The sequence below is a fragment of the Oryctolagus cuniculus genome, chromosome 6 (assembly GCF_051225735.1).
Source record: "Oryctolagus cuniculus isolate XC-2025 breed Fujian yellow rabbit chromosome 6, ASM5122573v1, whole genome shotgun sequence".
NCBI classification, from domain to species: domain Eukaryota; kingdom Metazoa; phylum Chordata; class Mammalia; order Lagomorpha; family Leporidae; genus Oryctolagus; species Oryctolagus cuniculus.
Window position 1 is genome coordinate 79,325,992 of NC_142872.1, and position 21,183 is coordinate 79,347,174.

Below are 21,183 nucleotides of genomic sequence, written 5' to 3' on the forward strand. Positions count from 1 at the left end.
TCCAATGCTTATCATTATTTTAAGCTGATGCAGATAGATCACTTACTTTTAAACATTTATATATTTTTTAAAATTATTTCTTTATTTATGAGTCAGAGAGATGGCTCCCATCTACTGGTTCACTCCCAAGATGCCAATGACTAGGGGCTGAACTAGAGCTAATGCTGGGAGCTTGGAACTTAATCCAGGTCTCTAATATGGGCAGCTGGAACCCAGATACTTGGGTTACTATTCCTACTGCCCAGAGTCTGTAGTAGCAGAAAGCTGGAGTCAGGTACCAGAGTTGGGAATTTGAACCCAGGAACACCAATATAAAACACAGGCATCTTTATTTACACATAATGTAAAACAAATATATATGTAACATATATATATATACATATAACAAATATATATAGAACAAATTTCACGTGCTTCATATGTACAGATTTAAGAGCATAGTGATGTGACCCACCCTACCCTACCTCTGACCCATATTCCTACATCTTTTCCTCCTTCCTTTTTCTTTCTTGTAATTTTTGCAATGACATACTTTTAGCTTATTTTATAATCATAAGATTCATCCTCCACCAAGTAAAGAATCCAATGTAGAAATAAAAAATAAAAAAATAAAAAACACTGGTCTTCAACAGTAGAGACAAGAGTGGAAAACAATAATCAATTCCCAAAATGTCAATTTTGCTCATATACATTACATGTTTTGTATTCTTTTAGTTGACACAGATTAGGGAAAATATATGGTATTTGTCTTTTGGGAAGTGGCTTATTTCACTAAGTATAATGTTTTCCAGTTGCATCCATTTTATTGCAAAAGACAGGCTTTCATTCTTTTTATGGCAGAGTAGTATTCCATAGTGTTATATACCAGATTTTCTTCATCCAGTTATCAGTTGATGGACACCTGGATTCATTCCATATCTTAGCTATTGTGAATTGAGCTGCAATAAACATGGAAGTACAGATAAATCTTTCATATGTTGATTTCATTTCCCTTGGGTAAATTCCCAGGAGTGAGATGGCATGGTCATATGGTAGCTGAGGAATCTCAGTACTGCTTTCCCAGTGGGTGTACTAGTTTGTGTTCTCACTCACAGTGGATTAGGGTACCTTTCCCCCAACATACTTACCAGCATTTATTGTATATTGATTTTTATATAAAGCCATTAAAACTGGGGTGAAGTGAAACCTCATTGTGGTTTTTATTTACATTTGTCTGATGGCTAGTGATCCTGAGCATTTCTTCAAGTGTCTGTTGGCCATTTAAATTTCATCTGTTGAGAAATGCCTGTTAAAGGCCTTTGACCGTTTCTTCACTGATTATTTGTTGTTGTTGCTGACTTTCTTGAGCTCTTTATAGATCTGAATATTCATCCTTTGTCAGTTTCATGGATTGCAAATATTTTCTCCCATTCCATTGGTTGCCTTTTAACTTTTTTAAGTGTTTCCTTTGCAGTGCAGAGGCTTCTTAGCTTGTTGTAATCCTGTTTGTCTATTTTTTACTTTGGTTGTCTGTGCTTCCGGGGTCTTGTCCAAGAAATCTTTGCTTATGACAATGTCTTGCAGTTTCCCCAATGTTCTCATTTGATTGTATCAGGTCCTATATTTAGATCTTTGATCCATTTTGAGTTCCTTAATGTAAGGTGTAAGATAGGGGTCTTGCTTCACACTTCTGCATCTGGATGTCCAGTTTTCCCAGCACCATTTGTTGAGACTATCCTTTCCCCAGGGATTGATTTTAGCTGCTTCATCAAAAATTAATTGACTGTATATGTGTAGATTGACTTCTGGGGTTTCTACTGTGTTCATTGGTCTATATGTCTATTTTTGTGCTAATAACAGGCTGTTTTGATTATAACTGTCCTGCATTAGGTCTTGAAATCTGGTATTGTGATGCCTCGGGCTTTGTTTTTATTGTTTAGGAGTGCTGTAGCTATTTGGGATCTCTTGTGCTTCCATATGAATTTTACCATTGTATTTTCTAGACCTGAGAAGAATGTCCTTGGTATTTTGATTGAGATCACATTGACTTTGTATATTGCTTTAATTAACGGAGACATTCTGATTATGTTAATTCTTCTAATCCATGAACATAGAAGATTTTTCCATTTTTTGTGTCTTATTCTATTCTTTTTTTTAATGTTTTGTAATTTTCATCATAGAGATCTTTTACCTCCTTGGTTAAATTCATTCTAAGGTATTTAAATTTTTTGCAGTTATTGTGAATGGGACTGATTTTACAGTGTCTTTCTCAGATATTGCATTGTCTATGTATACAAAGGCTATTGAATTTTGTGTGTAGATTTTATATCCTGCAACTTTATCAAACCTTCCTATGAGTACCAATAGTCTCTCAGTGGAGTCTTTTGGTTCCTCTCTATAAAGAATCAGGTCATCTGCAAACAGGGATAATTTGACTTCTCCTTTCCAGTTTGGATCTCTTTGATTTCTTTTCTTGCCTAATATTTCTGGCTAAACTTCCAGAAGTATATTGTATAGCAGTGATGAAAGTGGACATCCTTTTCTGTTTCCAGATCTTAGTGGAAATGATTCCAACTTTTCTCTATTCAGTAAGATGCTGGCTGTAGATTTGTAATAAAATGTCATGATCGTGTTGAGGAATATTCCTTTTATACCCAATTTTCTTAAGGGTTTTGTCATGAAAGTATGTATTTTATCAAATGCTTTCTCTGCATCTATTGAGATAATCATATGAGTTTTATTCTTCAATTTGTTAATGTGATATATCATGGTGATTGATTTGTGTGTTAAATCATCCATGCATATCAAAGATAAATCCTACTTGGTCCAGGTAAATGATCTTTCTGATGTGTTGTTGGATTTGATCAGCTAGTATTTTTCTGAGGATTTGTGCATCTATTTCATCAGTGATGCTGGTCTATAACTGTCATCAAAGGTGATGCTGGCCTCACAGGAGGAGTTTGGGAAGATTCCCTCCCTTTTAATTGTCTGAAGTAGTTTGAGAAGAATTGGAATTAGTTCTTTAAAAGTTTGCTAGAATTCAGCAGTGAAGCCATCCAGTCCTGGGCTTTTCTTCCTTGGGAGGGTCTTTGTTACTGATTCAATCTCTGTCATAGTTTTTGGTATATTTAGCTTTTCTATGATTTAATGACTCAATTTTGGCAGATTGTATGTATTCAATAATCTATCAATTTCTTCTGGATTTTCCCAGAAAATTTCTAGTAATTCAAATGATTTTTTAAATTTTTGTGGCATCCATTATTATATCTCCTTTTTCATCTCTATTTCTATTGATTTGGGTCTTCTCCCTCTTTTTCTGGTTTCTTGTGCAAGTAGTGTATCAACTTTTTTTTTTCCAAAAATCAGTTCTTCATTTCACTGATCTTTTGTATTTTTTGTTTTAATTCTATTTCTTTTTCTAATGTTAGTTATTTTTTTCCTTATTATGATTTTTCTAGGTCCTTCAGATACATTGATAGTTCATTTATTTGGTGCCTTTCCAATTTCTTTATGTAGACACTAATTGCTATAAACTTCCCTCTTCATACCACTCTGGCTGTTTCCCATAAGTTTTATATGTTGCACTGTCATTTTCGTCTGTGTCCCAGAATTTCTTTTATTTCTCTTCTGATTTTTTTCTAGGATCCACTGTTCATTCCAGAAGCATGTTGTTCAGTCTCCATGTGTTTGCATATTTTCTAGAGATTCTTAAGTTGTTAATTTTCCACTTTATTCCATTATAGTCAGGAAAGATACCTGGTATGATTTCAGGTTTTTCATTAGCTGAGTCTTGCTTTATGGCCTAGCATATGGTCTATCATAGGGAAAGTTCAATGCACTGATGAAAAGAACGTATATTCTTCAACTATGGGATAAAATTTTCTGTATATATCAGTTAGATCCATTTGGTCCATAGGGTAGATAAACTCTGCTATTTCTTTGTTGATTTTCTGTCTGGTTGATCTGTCCATTGATGACAGTGGAGTGTTGAAGCCCCCCAATATTATTGTATTGTAGTGTGTTTCTCCCTTTAGATCCACTAACATTGTTTTAAATAGCCAGGTGCCCTGGCATTCGGTGCATACACATTTACTACAGTCACATTTTCCTGTATAGCTGATCCCTTAATCATTACATAATGCCCATCTTTGTTTCTTAACAGTTTTTGTGTCAAAGACTATTTTGTATGATATTAGGATGTGTACTCATGATCTTTTTTGCTTTTCACTATCATGGAATATCTTTTTTCACTCTTTAGCTTTAAGTCTGCAGGTATCTGTTGTTGAGGTGTGTTTCTTGCAGGCAGCAAATACATGGGTCTTGTTTTTTAACCCATACAGCTGCTCTCTATCTTCTAATTGGAGACTTTAGGCATTTACATTTAAGGTTATTATTGATAAGTAATCACTTGGTCCTGCCATTTTTCGACAAATATTCCTATTGCTTGCTTCGGATTTACTTTTGGTTTCACTAGGAAATTTTTTCTGCCTTCACATTCTTTCATAATGATGACTGTCTTCCTGTGTTTTTTTGTGTTGCACATCCTTAAGCATCACTTGTAAGGCTGGACAAGTGGTGACAAATTCTTCCAAATTTTTGTTTGTTATGGAAGGTGTCTATTTCATCTTCACTCATAAATGAGAGCTTTGCAGGGTATAGTGTTCTGGGTTGACAGTGTTTTTCCTTTAAGACTTGCACTGTGTATCTCCATTCTCTCATTCTAGCCTGTAGGATTTCTGATGAGAAGTCAGCTATGAGGTTTGAAGATCCTCTGAAGGTAATCTGGCATTTCTCTTGTGCACATTTTAGAATCTTTTCTTTGTGTTTCACTGTTGAAAGTTTTACTATAATGTGTTGTGGTGAAGATCTTTTCTGGTCATGTCTAAAAGGAGTTCTGTGTGCTTCCTGTACTTGGATGTCCCTTTTTTCTTCCAAATTAGGGAAGTTTTCTGTTCTTAATTTATTGAATAGACCTTCTAATCCAGCCTTTCTTTCCACACCTTTAGGAACTCCCAAGACCCATATATTGGGTCATTTGACAGTATCCCAAAAATTTCAAATTCTTTTGTTAAATTTTTAAAATTTGAAAATTTTAGTCTGAGATATTTCCAAAGATTTGTCTTCTAGCTCAGATATTCTTTCTTCTGCCTCACCAAGTCTTGTTAAAGCTTCCCACTGCATTTTTTTATTTGACATACTGAATTCTTCACTTCTAATATTTAACTTTGACTTCTCTTCAAAACCTGTAACTCGGAGATTTTCCATCCATATCATGTATAGATTTCTTTAACTCATGCATTTGCGTCTCATTGCTTCTGAGTAATCCTATGATCATTCTTTTGAATTCCTTTTCTGACATTTCATCATTCTCCTCATCTCCACATTCTAATATTGAAATGTTCCTGTATTTCTTTGTGGGAGTCATGTTGTCTTCCTTGTTCTTGTTTCTTATATTTTTTGCATTTATTTTTAGACATTTGTGGAGACACTTGTTAATTTTCTCCACTGATGGGTTTTATCTTTGAACTATGCCTCTGTGGCTTAGTCAAGTGTCTGCTTTTTCAGTTAATAACCGGAGGCATGTGCTGGGTGTGGCAAGGAGCTCTGGTCAATGCTCCAGGGTGACACCCAAGTTGGGCATGTTAGATCTCTTCTATTTTCAGCAGGGGGTAGGGTATGATCATGCCTGTTGGAGTAGTCACAACCTCACCTCCTCTCTTCCAAAGTGTTCAATGACCAGGGTTGGCCCATAGTGAGTACAACCCTCACCCATGCTGTTGCCTGAACTACACAAAAGATCTGCACAGTCCTCAGTGGGAACACAGGTATCATAACCAATATCTTTACTGTTATGCCAAACGCCCACGACTAAACATTTATATGTGATACACTTCTACTTGTTACAGATTTCGTAATTTTTACCATTTGAACAAAATTCTGAAAAAGATTTTTAAATAAAAATCTGTACCCATGACTTAGAATCTAGGAAGATATTACCGAATAAGCTTAGGAATTCATATTTGGCCAAGTCTTCGTCATTTATAGGCCAAAGACAAACAAAGACTCGACAAAACTGAAGACTTTAGATAAAGGGGCTGGTGTTGTAGTGGTGTTCGATTCCCAGCTGTTCTGCTTCTGAGAAAGCAGCAGATGATAGCTCAAGTGCTTGGGCCCCTGCCACCAATCTGGGAGACCCAAATGGAGTTGCAGGCTCCTGGCTTTGGCCTAGTTCAGCCCTAACTCCTGGCAACCATTTGGAGAGTGAACCAGCAGAAGGAAGAACTCTCTCCCTCTTTCATCTCCCCCTCTCTCACTGTCACTCTGCCTTTCAAATAAATCAAATAAACAAATCTTTTTAAAAAAAAAAAAAAAGACTTGGTAAAATTTAGTTGCAGGGAGTGGGAAAGGGGAGGGTAGTGGGTGGGAGGGACGGTATGTGGGGGAAGCCATTGTAATCCATAAATCGTACTTTGGAAATTTATATTCATTAAATAAAAAAATAAATAAAAAAAAATTTAGTTGCAGGCCGGCGCCACGGCTCAATAGGCTAATCCTCCACCTAGCGGCGCCGGCACACTGGGTTCTAGTCCCGGTCGGGGTGCTGGAGTCTGTCCCGGTTGCCCCTCTTCCAGACAGCTCTCTGCTGTGGCCAGGGAGTGCAGTGGAGGCTGGCCCAAGTGCTTGGGCCCTGCACCCCATGGGAGACCAGGAGAAGCACCTGGCTCCTGCCTTTGTATCTGCGCAGTGCGCCAGCTGCAGCGCGCCGCCGGCAGCGGCCATTGGAGGGTGAACCAACGGCAAAGGAAGACCTTTCTCTCTGTCTCTCTCTCTCACTGTCCACTCTGCCTGTAAAAAAAAAAATTTAGTTGCAGAAGAGCCTTGAGTGATTATTGACATCATAAATAAGAGTGTCAATTGTTAAATCAACAACAGGAGTCACTGTGCACGTACTCCCCATGTAGGATCTCTGTCCTTAATGTGTTGTACTATGTGAATTAACAGTAAAAGTAGTACTAAAACAGTACTTTATACTTTGTATGTCTGTGCGGGTGCGATCTGTTGAAATATTAGTATATACTAAGTTGATTTTCTATATATAAAGATAATTAAAAATGGATCTTAATGAAGAATGGGATGGGAGAGGGAGTAAGAGATGGGATGGTTTGTGTGTGGGAGGGTGGTTATGGGGGAAAACCTGCTATAATTCAAAAGTTGTACTTTCGAAACTTATATTTATTAAATAGAAGTTTTCTAAAAAAATTTAGTTGCAGAGCTGAATTCAGAATGAATTGGCAATAGATGTTGGCAATAAGAAAACACCATTCAAAAATATTAAGGAAACGCTAACAGTATTTTGTGGAAAGACAGCTGGTTGACCTGTGCAGAGGGTAGTCTGGGTAGGAACTTTAATTTTAGCTTTATCTTTATGAATCATTTAAATACAATTAATTTTCATATTAAACTTCCTGTTACTGAGCTGTTCTTTAATTTTGACTTCAGCATTCATTTCTTTAAAAAAATATTAATATACAGAAACAATGAGATTTACTCTAAATCTGAGGAGAAATAGTAGTTCTGGAGGCAGGATTCTCCTGACCTTGGCAAGGTAAACAATTCACTTTGCAGCCCCTGAGGCTATGGATACATGTCAATTTTCAATTCTTTAGTGACCTGACTTCCATTTACTGAGGACTACACTCTTCATTGCTTGTGGTCAGACTTAAGGCACACGAGTTACAGGATCTAGTTACGCAACAACCTGGAATGTGTCATGCTCTCACTGGAGTTAAGCTTTTGCTAAAGCAAATAAGTCATTTCTGGCCCTTTCACTGTTCTTTTGGCACTGTTCTTTTGTGCTTATAAACAAAAGCACTGAAACATCAAAACTAGTCCATGTAAAACAAATAGGGTTAAACATCAAAGGGTACTAAGAAGTATTATGAAAAAAGGCAAAATTGTGCAAAATCTAATGTGAAAAACTCACTTTGGAAATATTAAACAAATGTCACAAACTATACAACAAGCTTTATTTCTTTTCCTTATCTTCTGGTGATCGGTTTTCAAGATCACGAAGGCATTTGAAAGCCATAAACACCGATTTAGATAGAGGATATATTTGTTGTAATGTATCAAATCTGTTCTGAGAATCCTAAGACTACCTATAGATTATATTTTCATAAATGAATCTGGCCCTGCCTCATCTTCTTACCTACCCCTTAGTATGTTTTTTTTTTTTTTTTTCCTCCCAGGTCTCTGTATCTGACTGCCTTATGCTGTCTCATGGAAAGGTTATAAATAGCTGCGGTTCCCCACAAAGCACCCAGAGAACATCACCACTATTTCAATTCTTTGAAATTCTGCGTCTTTACATCTGTTTCTTCAACATATCTAGTTTTTTGACACTTTGGGCCAAGGGGATAAGGACCTAAAATTCAGCTGATACTCTTATGGTAAATTTTAGCAAACCAAAACCTTGAGGGACAGAGATTCTGTCACTCACCCTGAGAATGACAGATCAAAACATGCCATCAGCTCAGCCTGCACAGAACTGTCCTGGGCACACCAAGCAAGTATTTGACAAAGTAATGCACTGGAGGTCCTGTTAACCCATCCTGGTCAGCAGCAGACTTGCTGGAGAAGGGACTCCAGAGGCGTTTGCTGATGGGTGCCCAAAAAATAGCACTGCTCTATCTCACTGTGGCCTGTCACAGCTGCTGTGTGAAGAGCAAAGCTCTGGGATGGCAAGATAATCCTGGGCCTGGAGCCTAATGATGTGGGTTTGGGGCTGCTAGGGGTCTGAGCTGCAGACGTTAGGTGCATCACGCACTCTTCTGAGCCTGCTTCTTCACTGACTAAAATGATATCTTGAATGATTCTACTCCACAGAATCATCTCAAAATTCCAGTGTGAGCTGTGATACATTTGTGCATGAGGACTTACGGGGCAAATCGAGCATCTATTTGGCATTGTTAGTGAAGACAGGTTTTGGTAAAGAGCTCAGATTTCTTCTGGTGTCATGGGTGCAATGGTTGCACTGAAGTTCACAAGAGGAGACTAACACAACCTGGGTTCTATTTTCAAACGGTTGAAAAATATTTCAGGCTTTGCAGGCCATATGTTCTCCGTTGTAACAACTCAATTCTGCCACAGTAGTAGGAAAGGTGTGGGCGATATAGGAAGGGTTTAGATCAGGGGCTTATTGTCACCATTCTAGGCAAAACCGCAGCCTGGGCCAGGGAGGGGCAGCAGAGATCCAGGCCGTAGACCTGAAAGGCATTCTGGAGATAGACAGCCTGCTACGCAGTGAGATGCAGAAGACCCAGGCAAGGGAGGGCTAGAGGTGATGCCTTGGATATGGGTGGATGGTGACTGCATGTATACCATGGAGAGGACAGGAGAAATCAAGAGATTGGAGTAAGAGACTCAAGAATCCATTTTGGACCCTAAAATCTGTGATGTGCCCAACAGCTCCAGTTGTGGTGTAGGTATTTGTATCTATGTGTATGGCAGTCCAGGGAATAGCCTGGACTACAGGCAGAAATGTGAATGTTCGAGGATTATTCATATTATGTATCCTGCTGTTCTATGCTCAGTCACTTTCAGATTCCTCTGGGGAACTCTTGGGCATCATCAATAGGATATTACTGTTCTAGAATCTGCATTCCCTTTTCTTAATTATCTGCAAACAGCCTCCTTGAAAGTTTCTGTACACAGTGGTCCTTTGGTTCCAAGACCCCCATGGATATCAAAGTTTGCAGATGCTCAAGCCCTTTGTATAAAATAGATTAGTATTTGGATAAATCCTATACATATCCTCCTTATACTTTAAATCATCTCTAGATTACTTATAATGCCTAATATAGTGCAAATGCTGTGTAAATACCAGGGGTCTTCAAAAGTTCATAGAAAAATGCATGTTATGAAAAGCTCTGCATTAATTTCAACATTTTCTGCATAAAAACAAACTTACCTTTTAGCTCCATTTTCCATGAACTTTTAAAGTCCCTCATACTGTGTTGTTTGTTTAGGGAATAATGACAAGAAAAAAGTCCAGACATGTTCAATGCATAACCAATTTTTAGAAAATATTTTTTAAAGATTTATTCACTTATTTGAGAGGCTGAGTTACAGACAGAGATGGAGAGACAGAGAGAGAAGTCTTTCATTCACTCCATTCACTGGTTCACTCCCCAAATGGCTGCAATGTCTGGAGCTAGGCCGATCCAAAGCCAGAGCCAGGAGCTTCTTCTTGGCTTCCCACATGGTGCAGGATCCCAAGCAGTTGCGCCATTTTCCATTGCTTTCCCAGGCCATTAGCAGGGAGCTGAATTGGAAGAGGAGCGTCCAGGATATGAACCAGTGTCCATATGGAATGCCGGCGCCACAGGCGGAGGCTAACCTACTACAGCCCAGCCCCTAGAAAATATTTTTGACTGTGGTTGGTCATTGAATCCACTGATGTGGAACCCCAGAATAGAGAAGGCTGACTGCATTTAAAGCAGGGGTCAGCAGCCAAAGGCACATAGGCCCAGTGCAGCTCACTGTTTTTGTATGGCTTTTGTACGCCAAAGAATGGCTTATGCATTTTTAAACTGTTGTGAGAAGAAAATCAAAACATTAGTATTTTGTGACACATGAAAATTTTACAAAATTCAAATTTTATTGTTCATAAAGCTTTTTTTAGAATCCAGTCACACTCACTTGTTTATATGATGTTGTGGCCACTTTTGCACTGTAGAGGCATGGCCAATGAGTTGCACAGAGACCATATGGCCTGCTAAGCCAATGCTATTTTCTGTCTGGTTCTTTACAGAAAACGTTGACCTATTTCACATTTGAGGTACTAGGGCACCCTAAAAATTTTGTGGGACATAGGATGAAAACAATTCACATTTCCACAAACTTTTTGAAGATCCATTGTAAGCACGGGGTACTACTAGATTCTTGTAGGCAATCATCTCTGTGAAAGTAAATATGAAGTCCTACCAACAACAATGTTATTCCTTACAGAAATAGTCCACTCTCAAAAATTTTTTTTTCAAAGAGGCAAACCAAAAATCCAAAAGGCAAGCAGTCTCCCATAGGCAATAAAATCAAAGAACCCAAGTTAAGGTTCCTCTGAGTATCTACCATTTCAACATTCAGCATTTTCAAATTAACAGAAAAGCATACTGGCAATTAACAAGCCCTGAATGTACTCCTTAAGGACCACAGGGAAATAATTTGCACAAAGGTTTTGTGGATAAGAGAGCTTAGATGGCTTATAAAGATTCAAATTACTTACAGCTTGAAAGCTTTAAATAGTATGGGAGCTCACTATTTTCTATCATTTATAGTAGGATCATCACCCAGGATGGAAAATTCTAACTAATAATGAACACAAGGCAAAGTTCCAAGGGCCAATGATGCTAAATCTAAAGGTCATGAAGAATTTTCTACAGGGGAAGCAGAATTTGTGAAACAAGTGAAAACTTTCCCAGACACATCTATAAGGATTAAGGAAAACTGATTAGTTATTTATGAACACACTTTTTGCATGTGTGTGAACCCATTTCATAACCCCTCGGCTGTTACTGATAGAAAACTTTAGCCAACAAGTACTCATCCAAGCCCGATGTCTGCAAGATTTGTGCCAGTACAAGCAGAATGGGATAGGGAGCTGATCAGATTGAACCAGACTGGAGGGGGCTACCAGCAGCACTAGGGGAGTCCATCTTCTCAGGTGTGGGCAAACAAGGATGCTTGTCCATCAGATCTTCCTAATAGTTTAGGGGTAGTGATCAGAAGCATCATTAATGTTATACATGAAAGATAAAGATGAATGTTATTTTTAAGAAATGCAATAACCTTATAATAAGCACATCATGTAATAACCACAATACTTTTACTTAACTGTGCATTCTCGAAATTCCTGCAGAATAGACGCTAGATACAAAAGCTTGGATTCAAATGATTCAAGTTCAGTGACTTGGCAAGGAGACCTGCTGCATGGTGCAAGGCTTGCTGCAGGGTGCATGCTCTTGCTATTGCATCACATCAGAAGGATGCAGTATTTACATGATAGGCTCACTTTTAGTTACCCAAACCCTACTAGGTAAGTTCAACATTTACAGAGTGACTGATAGGTCTCAGATGTGTCTGGGCACACACTGTAAAGGTAACAGGTGCAACTCTTATCACAGGGGTCTTCTGATTACTGAAGCATCCAGAATGGAGTGGACACAATGCAATGATGATGATGATGATGATGATGTGTTTTCCATCTGCACTGTTTATTTGGAGAATGTTTTGTATTAGGAAACTGCATCACCTTCAGAAATGCATCTAAGGATACCAGATGCTGCCAGCCACTAGTCCTGGTATTGAGGGTCCTCAGCGTGTACCTAAAAGCAGGTGTGGTGATTGGGGAACACAGAAGAGCTTTATCCTTTTTCCTTTGGGAAGCTATGTTCCTTGTACCAGCCCAGAACCAAAGAAAAAAGTGGCCTCCTTCTTAATGCTCCATTGCCTTTCATCATTACTCCAGGCCCTTTAATAGAAGCATGGATTTGTAGAGGATTTAAATGCACATCAAATTTCAATTCACATTCATAGGGTTATACTGAAGCATGCATAATACATGAGATACCCTGTGGGCTCTAGATTTACTTAGATTTCAGAGCCAGAGGTAGAAATGAAATATGTAGCAGATTGAGCACAGTAAAGGCTTATGTGGCATTAATTGCACATATTGATGGTCTTCTCTATTAAATAAAACCTGAAATGTAATTAGTTATGCTTTATGCATTGCTATTTCTCCAGATGCACTGTGGGAACCCACTTCTCCCCTAGTGAACATAGGAAGGACTATAATTGCAATAACTCCCTTGTTCAAAAAGCACTTCAAGTGCTTTTCACTGGGGAAAGAGCTTACATTCCTTGTCTTTGTACTGACTTGGATCTATAAGGGAAAATGCTGAAATGCTTCAGAACATGACTGTCATGTTTATCTGCATTTCTCACACTAACATTCAAGGAGATGATTTGTGTGGCACATTTTTCCACATTAAATACATCCACATTAAATTTATGCTCATTATTAGGGACAATACATTGTCTGGGCTGTGATTAGCATTTCTTCCAGGAGCTGGACTGATGGTCCCCACACAGACTGTGCTATATTATCCTGTATGTTTCTCCTGTTCCTCCTGTTGCCAGGTGCCTTTGTCACAGCTCCCAGTGCCCACACTACCAGCACACCATGGCTGCTATTTCCCTCTGGTTTTTTACTCTCTTTGTCTTCCTTGAGTATTTTTTCTTTCTTTTCTGATGTGATCTTTTAGTCACAAGATCATAGCCTTGTGGAACAGGTGGTTGGCTCAGCCAATAGCAGCCTAGAGCAGACTTGTGTAGGGCCACCAAGTTGGTGACTTAACCAACCTTGCATCCCATGAGTCTATTCTTTTTTATCCTCATACCAATCTGCTCTTTTACCTTTGAAGTTAATGAAAATACCAGCATTTTAAAACTATTTATTGATAGGTAATTTATGTACCATAAAATTCACTCATTTAAATCATATGACTCAACAGCTTTTAGTATTTTCTGAATTGTATAACAATGACCTCAGTCCATTTTAGGACAAATTCATCACTCCAGGAAGCAACCAAACACCCCTGTGCCATAACCCACCAAGTTCCTTTCTCCTTCTGCTTCTACAGATTTGTCTGGTATGGAGATTGCGTGCAAGTGTAGTCACATACTAGATGGCCTTCACAACTGGCTTCTTTCATTTGGTATCATGGTGGCTACACTGTAGAATGTAAAGACAGCACTTTAGAATGAGAAGAAAAATTTGGTGTGGTGATCACCTTGTTTCTCCAATTCCCAGATTAAAAAAAAAAAAAAGGGTCAAGGAGATTTCTTCATGGTTGAGACCTCAAATCCCCATTGTGGAAGAGAGGACAGGACCTGTGGCTCAGCCCACCCAGCAGGTTTTCTGATGTGCTCTGTGTGAGAGGCTGGCTTGTAAACGAGATTTACATTGCTTTTCCCTAGTTTTCACTCTCAGCTTTAACTCAGCTGTCTTTATCACTGTTGGCATGCAGTTGTAGGCATTTTGGGTTACTGCTAGTTTTGTGAATGGTCAAGGTGTCAAATGTTTGAGGGTAGATAAGCAGGGTCCAGTAGCTGAATTGAGATAGAAAGGTACAGGAGCAATTTATTTATGATTGTAAAACATAATGCAGGGGGGCTGGTGCTATTGCGTAGTGGGTAAAGCTGCTGCCTGCAGTGCCAGGATCCCATATGGGTGCTGGTTCGAGTCCCAGCTGCTCCACTTCAATCCAGCTCTCTGCTATGGCCTGGAAAAGCAGTAGAAGATGGCCCAAGTCTCCCCTGCACCCTCATGGGAGACCATAAGAAGCTCCTGGCTCCTGGCTTTGGATCAGTGCAGCTTCAACTGCTGTGGCCATTTGGGAAGTGAACCAGTGGATGGAAGACCTCTCTCTCTCTGTCTCTCTCTAACTCTGCCTTTCAAATAAATAAAAATTTTTTAAAAAGATAATGCAGGTTGAATATGCTTGAAACTAGGAGGGTTTCTCTTTTGACCTTTTTTTGTTTTTGTTTTTTTTATTTTGGAATATTTGTAGAGACATCTCTTGGGGATAAGATCCAAATCTAAACACAAAATTCATTTATGTTTCATTTGTGCCTTATTCACATAGTCTGAAGGCAATTTTATACCATATTGTTAGTGCTTCTGTGTTTTAACTATAACTTGTTATATCAAGTCAGGTGTGGAATTCTCCACTTGTGTCATCATGTCGCACTCAGAAAGTTCTGGGTTTTGGAGGACTTTGGATTCTGGAGCATTTGTTTTAGATTTGTGCTTTAGGGATAGTCAACCTATATAATGTCTTCCCACATTACTCATCCTTTTTCATTAAATATCAGTAAGTGCTAAGTTAGTAATAATAAATGGTGGCACCAGAGTTTCATTTAGTTTGCAGACACCTTTCCTATACATTGCCTCTCTCAGTACTTTTAACAAATGTCAAGGTAGCCAGTATTATACAGATCAGGAGGTGGAGGCTTAGGAAGGAGCAGTAATTGGTCCAGATCTCACAAGTGGTAGGAAGGATGGAAGGGCACCTCTGGATCACATCCCAGGTTCTTCCCTCTATGGCATGGGCTGCTCACCAGGACTTGGAATTCTTGATAGATTGCTTTTCAATGATTCTTACATTGTTACTAGCCATGGGCTGGGAGGCCAGTTCAAGTCTCTCAGACTCCCCAGTAAACCACATATTCTCACTTGGCCTTTCTGACTCCAGTCACCTTGGAGGTTCTCATGCCCTAATGTGACTTTTGGGGGAGCCTAGCAACTCCCACTAAGTTTCCCATGGTGCTCTCTGCAATTCAGTCTGTCAACAGTGGCATACACTGGCCAGTTCTCACTGGCCCTTTCCTTTTCATCTCTCTTTGGAATCTGGCTCGTCTTTGAGAACACTGCTTCCCCCATGATCCTCCTAATGCAAGATGTTTTTCCACCAAAATTCCACCACTTACTAAGGGTTTAGAAGAAAGAACCGGTGTCTTGACTCTTTGTAGCCACTTCTAAAACATTTCTTCTCTGAAAAAAATCTCCCTCTTCAATTCTGACCACGCTACAACACAGACAAACCCAAGGATGTTATGGTAGGGTGAAGTAAGCCAGGCACACAAGGGCACATCCTGGGAGATTCCACTTACTTGGGTAGTCAGAATCATGGAGGCAGAAAGTAGAGGGGTGGGTCAGTGCTGTGGTATAGCAGGTGGGACTGCTGCCTCCAATGCTGGTAACCCATGTGGGCGCTGGTTCATGTCCCAGCTGCTCCACTTCCAGTCTAGCTCCCTGTTGATGGCCTGGGAAGGGCAGCAGAAGATGGCCCAGGTGTCTGGGCTCGTGCTACCCATATAGGAGACCTGGAGGAAGCTCCTGGCTCCTGACTTTGACCTGACCCAGCCCTGGATATTGAGATCATTTGGGGAATGAATTGGTGGATGGAAGATTTCTCACTCTTTCTGTCTCTCCTTCTCTCTCTGTAACTCTGATATACAAATAAATAAATAAATCTTAAGGAAAAAACTCAGCTTTAAAAAAAGAAAGTAGAGGGATGGTTGTAAGGACTGGGGGAGGAAGAATGGGGAGTTAGCATTTAACAGGTACAGAGTTTGTTTTGTAAAATGAAAATAATTCTAGAAATGAATAGTGGTGATGTTTACATAACAGCATGATAATACTGAATGCCACTGAACTATATGTATACTTACATATGATTAAGATGGTAAAATTCATGTATATTTTACATAGCTTTAAAAAAAAAAAAAACACTTCATTTGGGTGCATGTCCTTAGACTGAAGCCCTGTACTGCCCCTTCCAGTCAATCTGCTGGCCCTGCCCCTCATGTGGAAAACTCCCCAGCACATGGGCCACCATTTGCTCTGTTCCTGATTCCTTCCACATCCTTGTAAAGACCCATGTAACACCTTCACTGGTTGGCTCCAGAAATTTTCACCTCACCTCAGCTCTCACTTACAGGGTCACCTGCCAGAGCTGGTTGTTACCAACTGCATCTCCTCAGAAACTTCATCCTCAAACCCCCGTGTGTTACCTCTATCTCCTTCCCTGTTGCTCACACAGGGCCTTTCACCCGAAGCTTCCCGTCCCTAAGGCCCACAGCATATTGATCCTCCTGAGTCTCAACTCAGCTCTGGAATGTTCTGGAGCATGCCAACTTCACATACATTCACAGTTCCTTCCTAGAAGCCTCATCCCCATGTTACGTAGGCCTGCCTCCATGATATCAGTGTGTCCACACATGTCACCTCCCAGAGACCCTCGCAGGCCACCAGCTGGCATGGGTGTTACCAACTGAAATACTCCTCAGCCCCTAGGCTCTCTTACCTGTTTGATGGCAGTGGTTTTTGCTGCTTCCTTCACTGAGACATAGGCCCTTAGCAGAGATTGTGGCACACCCTTGTAGGCCCAGTGCCTGCAGCGCTGACTGAAGCAAGTGGTGCTCAACAATGTTTCTAACAGTTTCAACTGGAGACCTTTGAAGGCAAACAAGAGGCATATCTTTGAACTTTATACCTTCAGTTTATGATTAGGTCATGTTTCAGCTGATCCTCCTGATAAGTCCCATAAGTAAAATTCAGCACATTTTCCACATGTGAAAAACTGTGACGCCTACCACCCGAAAGGATGTTCTGGGCAGATCCCCTCCACCACTGCTCACAATGTGCTGGGGATGGCACCCAGCACCAGGTGACTGTGAAAGTGTTTCACAAAGCCATGATTTTGCTTATTTGGGCTCTAGATTTGTGCAAAGATGTGTGCAGGAATTATGCATGAAGTAGATACACATAATAACTACTATATGTTTTTTCTTTTTTTCTTTTTTCTTTTTCTTTTTTTTTTTTTTTTTTTTTTTTTTTTTGGACAGGCAGAGTGGACAGTGAGAGAGAGGCAGAGAGAAAGGTCTTCCTTTTGCCGTTGGTTCACCCTCCAATGGCGCCATGGCCAGTGCACTGTGGCCGGCGTACCGCGCTGATCCGAAGCCAGGACCCAGGTACTTATCCTGGTCTCCCATGGGGTGCAGGGCCCAAGCACTTGGGCCATCCTCCACTGCACTCCCAGGCCACAGCAGAGAGCTGGCCTGGAAAAGGGGCAACCAGGACAGAATCCAGCGCCCCGACTGGGACTAGAACCCGGTGTGCCAGCGCCACAGGCCGAGGATTAGCCTAGTGAGCCGCAGTGCTGGCCACTATATGTATTTTTAAAAGTTCTTCCTCCCCTGGGCTTTCTAGTTCTCTGACACAACGATCAAAAACACTGAAAGAACAAAGTAAAGAACCTGTAGTGAGAGTGAAACCAAAAAGGAGCACTTAAGTACGAGAAAGGATGGCAAGCTTCTAGAGTCCTGTGTGTGATCTGCTGCAGCTGGAAGCACTCCCACTGTGAGACTCACAGAAGTCAAATGACCTGGCAGGCTATACACAACCTGAGAATTGTTAAACCTCTGTTCCACACTTTTCCCCTGATCAGGCCTCCTTCTGCCTTCCTATTTTCATTTTAGCTTTCTTTAAAATTAGAACATATGAATAGAGAAGTGCACATATCATTTGATGAATTTGTACAAACTGAACCTGTCCATGGAACCAGCACCCAAATTATGCAGTAACTCATTAAAAGCACCCAAAAGCACCCTCACCATGGTAAGCAGTATTCTGACTCATAAAGACACAGAAGAGTTTTGACAAGTTTCATGTTTTCTTTAAATAGAAATAGACAGTATGTACTCTTTTTCCTCTGGCTTCTTTCATTCAACATAGTCATATTTATCCACATGTTGAATGATTGGAGATCATTAATCTTGTTGCTGAATAATATTCCATTGTATGAATATATCGTAATTTATCCATTCATTATGCATAAATATTTGAATTGTTCTAGGCTATTCTGTGTACAGTATCCAGGAACATCATCATGCATACTTTTGGTACAACTTTTCTAAGTGTGACTATGGTCAGTTATAGTAGATTCCATAGTATTCCAAAGTGGTTGTACTAATTTACACTCTTATAAGCAAAGTAAATGTTCTGGTTATTCCGTATCATTGCCATCATGTGGCATTTTCTTCTTTATTTTTGCTGTTCTGGTGGGTGTGGGTGAGTGCATGTCATTCAGTGTGTATTCATAGGTTGTGGACTATTAGATTATGGTTGCTACTATAAAAATGAATAAAATGAAGGCTTTTAAAGGTAAAAGCAAAATGGTTGATTACTGTATCTTTGACCAAGGGATCAGGCAAATGAATACACTGTTGGTTAATTTTATTTCCTCTCAATCAAAAGGATAGATTGACTTGTTAAGCAGATGTATTACATCTTAAAACCAATATTGTGCATGCATGTATGCATGGGTGTGTTTGTGTGTGTATGTGTATACATATGCAAACATGTATATTTTAGTTGACACAGTAAGTGCTATACATTAGGCACTGTCCTACCCTCATGAAAAAAAAAAGCACTGTAACAAGGTTTTAATGTAAATTTATTTTTCTTAAATTATTTATTGGGGGCTGGCACTGTAGTATAGCAAATGAAATTGGCACCTGCAGCAATGGCATCGCATATGGGTGCCAGTTTGAGTTCTGGCTGCTCCATTCTGATCCAGCTCCCTGCTAATGTGCTTGGGAAAAGCAGTGAAAGATAGCCCAAGTGCTTGGGCCCTTGCAACCATGTGAGAGACCTGAAAGAAACTTCTGGCTCCTAACTTCAGCCTGGCCCAGCCCTGGCCTTTGCAGCCAATTTGGGGAGTGAATCAGCAGATGAAAGATTTCTCTCTCTCTCTCTCTCTCTCTCTGCCTCTCCCTCTCTGTAACTCTGCCTTTCAAATAAATAAATAAATATTTTTGAAAAATTATTTATTTATTTGAAAAAATGAGTGAGAGAGAGAGCTAGAAAAAAAATCTTCCATCTGCTGATTTCACTCTTCAAAAGGCTGCAAATGGTTTTGTCCATGACAAAACCAGGAGCACAGAATTCCATCCATGTCTCCCACATGGGTAGCAGGTCCCCAGGCACTTGAGCCTTCTGCTGCCTTCCCAGGTGCATTAGCAGGGGCCTGGATCAGAAGTGGAGCAGCCAGGACTTGAACTGGTGCTCTGAAGTCGGTATGGCAAGTGGCAGCTTAACACATTGTACCATAATGCTGGACCTGAATGTAGGCTCTTTTTAACACATTCTAAATACAGTGAACACATAATGAGACTTCCAACAATTGTTCTAGAAAAAGAAATACACGTTTAGTGAAATAGATCAAACTTGACTGACCTGGAATTCCAATTCCACTCTCCCTGAATTAATTTTAATCTTATTGTGGCTACATCTGCACTCCAGCTGGCCACTTTCCATAGCAGTATGGTCCTTGTAGACAGCACATGAAAAGACACAGAAAGTAAACCGTTCTCCTGACTGGTGTCTGCCCACAGCCTAGGCCAGTTCCCCAACCCTGGTGACCAAGGTTTTTTCATCAGCAATCTTGATGCTTCTCCCCCCAGCACAGAGCCAGGAACAGCAACATCAGGTACCTTACCTTTTCAGCTCTCAACAGTGACAGGTGTTTCACAAGCAAAGCACATTCCACCTCTATTAGCCAGCTTTTTGTTATGTTAACTAACACACCAGAGGAGAGTTTCTCTGGAGGGAACAGGTTTAGTTCAGCTTACAGTTTGGAGGTTCACAGTTCAGGATTGGGCTGCCCCATCATTCGGGTGTCTGGTGGAGGCTGGCAGGTGCAGAGGAGCAATAGCATGGTGAGCCAGGAAGCAGAGAGAAGCTAGGCTGAGTGTGGCTTAAATAACCAACCCTCAGGTGAGCGTTACCTGCAGAGAAGGGGCCCTCAGGGATTTAAAGGTCTCCCAGAGGCCGGGCCCACCTCTCAGAGGCCATAATTAGATCAAGTTCCACCCTTAACCCATCAACCTTTAACAGAAGGCTTCGGGGTTGAAGCATCTGCATGGGTTTGGGGAGCCAGCCCTTCTCAAGCCACAGCATCCCCAGAAGCCAATTCTGTCCCTGCCAAGACTCTTACCACTAAGTGCTGCTTCAGGAGAAGCAGCAAAGCAGAGAGACCACAGAATAATGTAGAAGGCATATAAGGCTCTCAGATATCCTATGGCAATTTTAACTTTTTTCTAGTGATCCAAGTTGACATTGGAGGCAAAGTGGTTGACAGAGCTACTTCTCTTATATTCGAGACCTAAGACATCCACTAAGGCCTTGCACATGGAGAAAAAAAATTGGAGGTGGGCAAGAAAGACATTCTGGGCAATTGTCTTCCTTGGCCTCTGCCCTGAGCCAGAAGTCAGAGGAGCTGAGGTTAGCTTAAGCCTTCTGAATAGCTAGACAGAGAGTAACGCTAGTGAGCAAAATGGAAGAGGCAAGTTAATGAATTTGTCCAGGGAAATGATAAGCTTGATTTTAGCCATTAATTTTTCCACCTTCTAAGTATATTACTGTGTTTTCCATAATTTGCAGTGATTACTCAGAAAGTCTCATTAGGGACCTATTCCTCACTGGGAAACACTGAAAAGCGTCTGTTAACGGACTACTCAGCGCAGTCTTTAGTGATTCAGAGTCCCTAGTACAGCCCGCAGACAAATGTTTTCTTTAAG

General features: G+C 40.3%; 1 protein-coding gene and 1 long non-coding RNA gene across 5 annotated transcripts in view; one reads left to right on the forward strand and one right to left on the reverse strand.

The window, feature by feature from the left end:
* The window catches only part of RGS20 (regulator of G protein signaling 20), an 88,139-nt gene that overhangs the window by 13,771 nt on the left and 53,185 nt on the right, over positions 1 to 21,183 (forward strand). The window lies entirely within an intron of this gene.
* Positions 10,060 to 20,487, reverse strand: LOC149126195 (uncharacterized). 4 transcript variants are annotated; one of them, XR_016235651.1, is made up of 3 exons: positions 20,103 to 20,487; positions 16,908 to 17,056; positions 10,060 to 10,395 (listed from the first exon to the last, which is right to left on the reverse strand). It is a non-coding gene; the product is annotated as an uncharacterized LOC149126195 (long non-coding RNA). The 4 variants fall into 4 exon arrangements; XR_016235649.1 differs by having other exon boundaries at positions 10,067 to 10,303; positions 20,103 to 20,476; XR_016235650.1 differs by lacking the exon at positions 10,060 to 10,395 and adding an exon at positions 11,949 to 13,771 and having other exon boundaries at positions 20,103 to 20,484.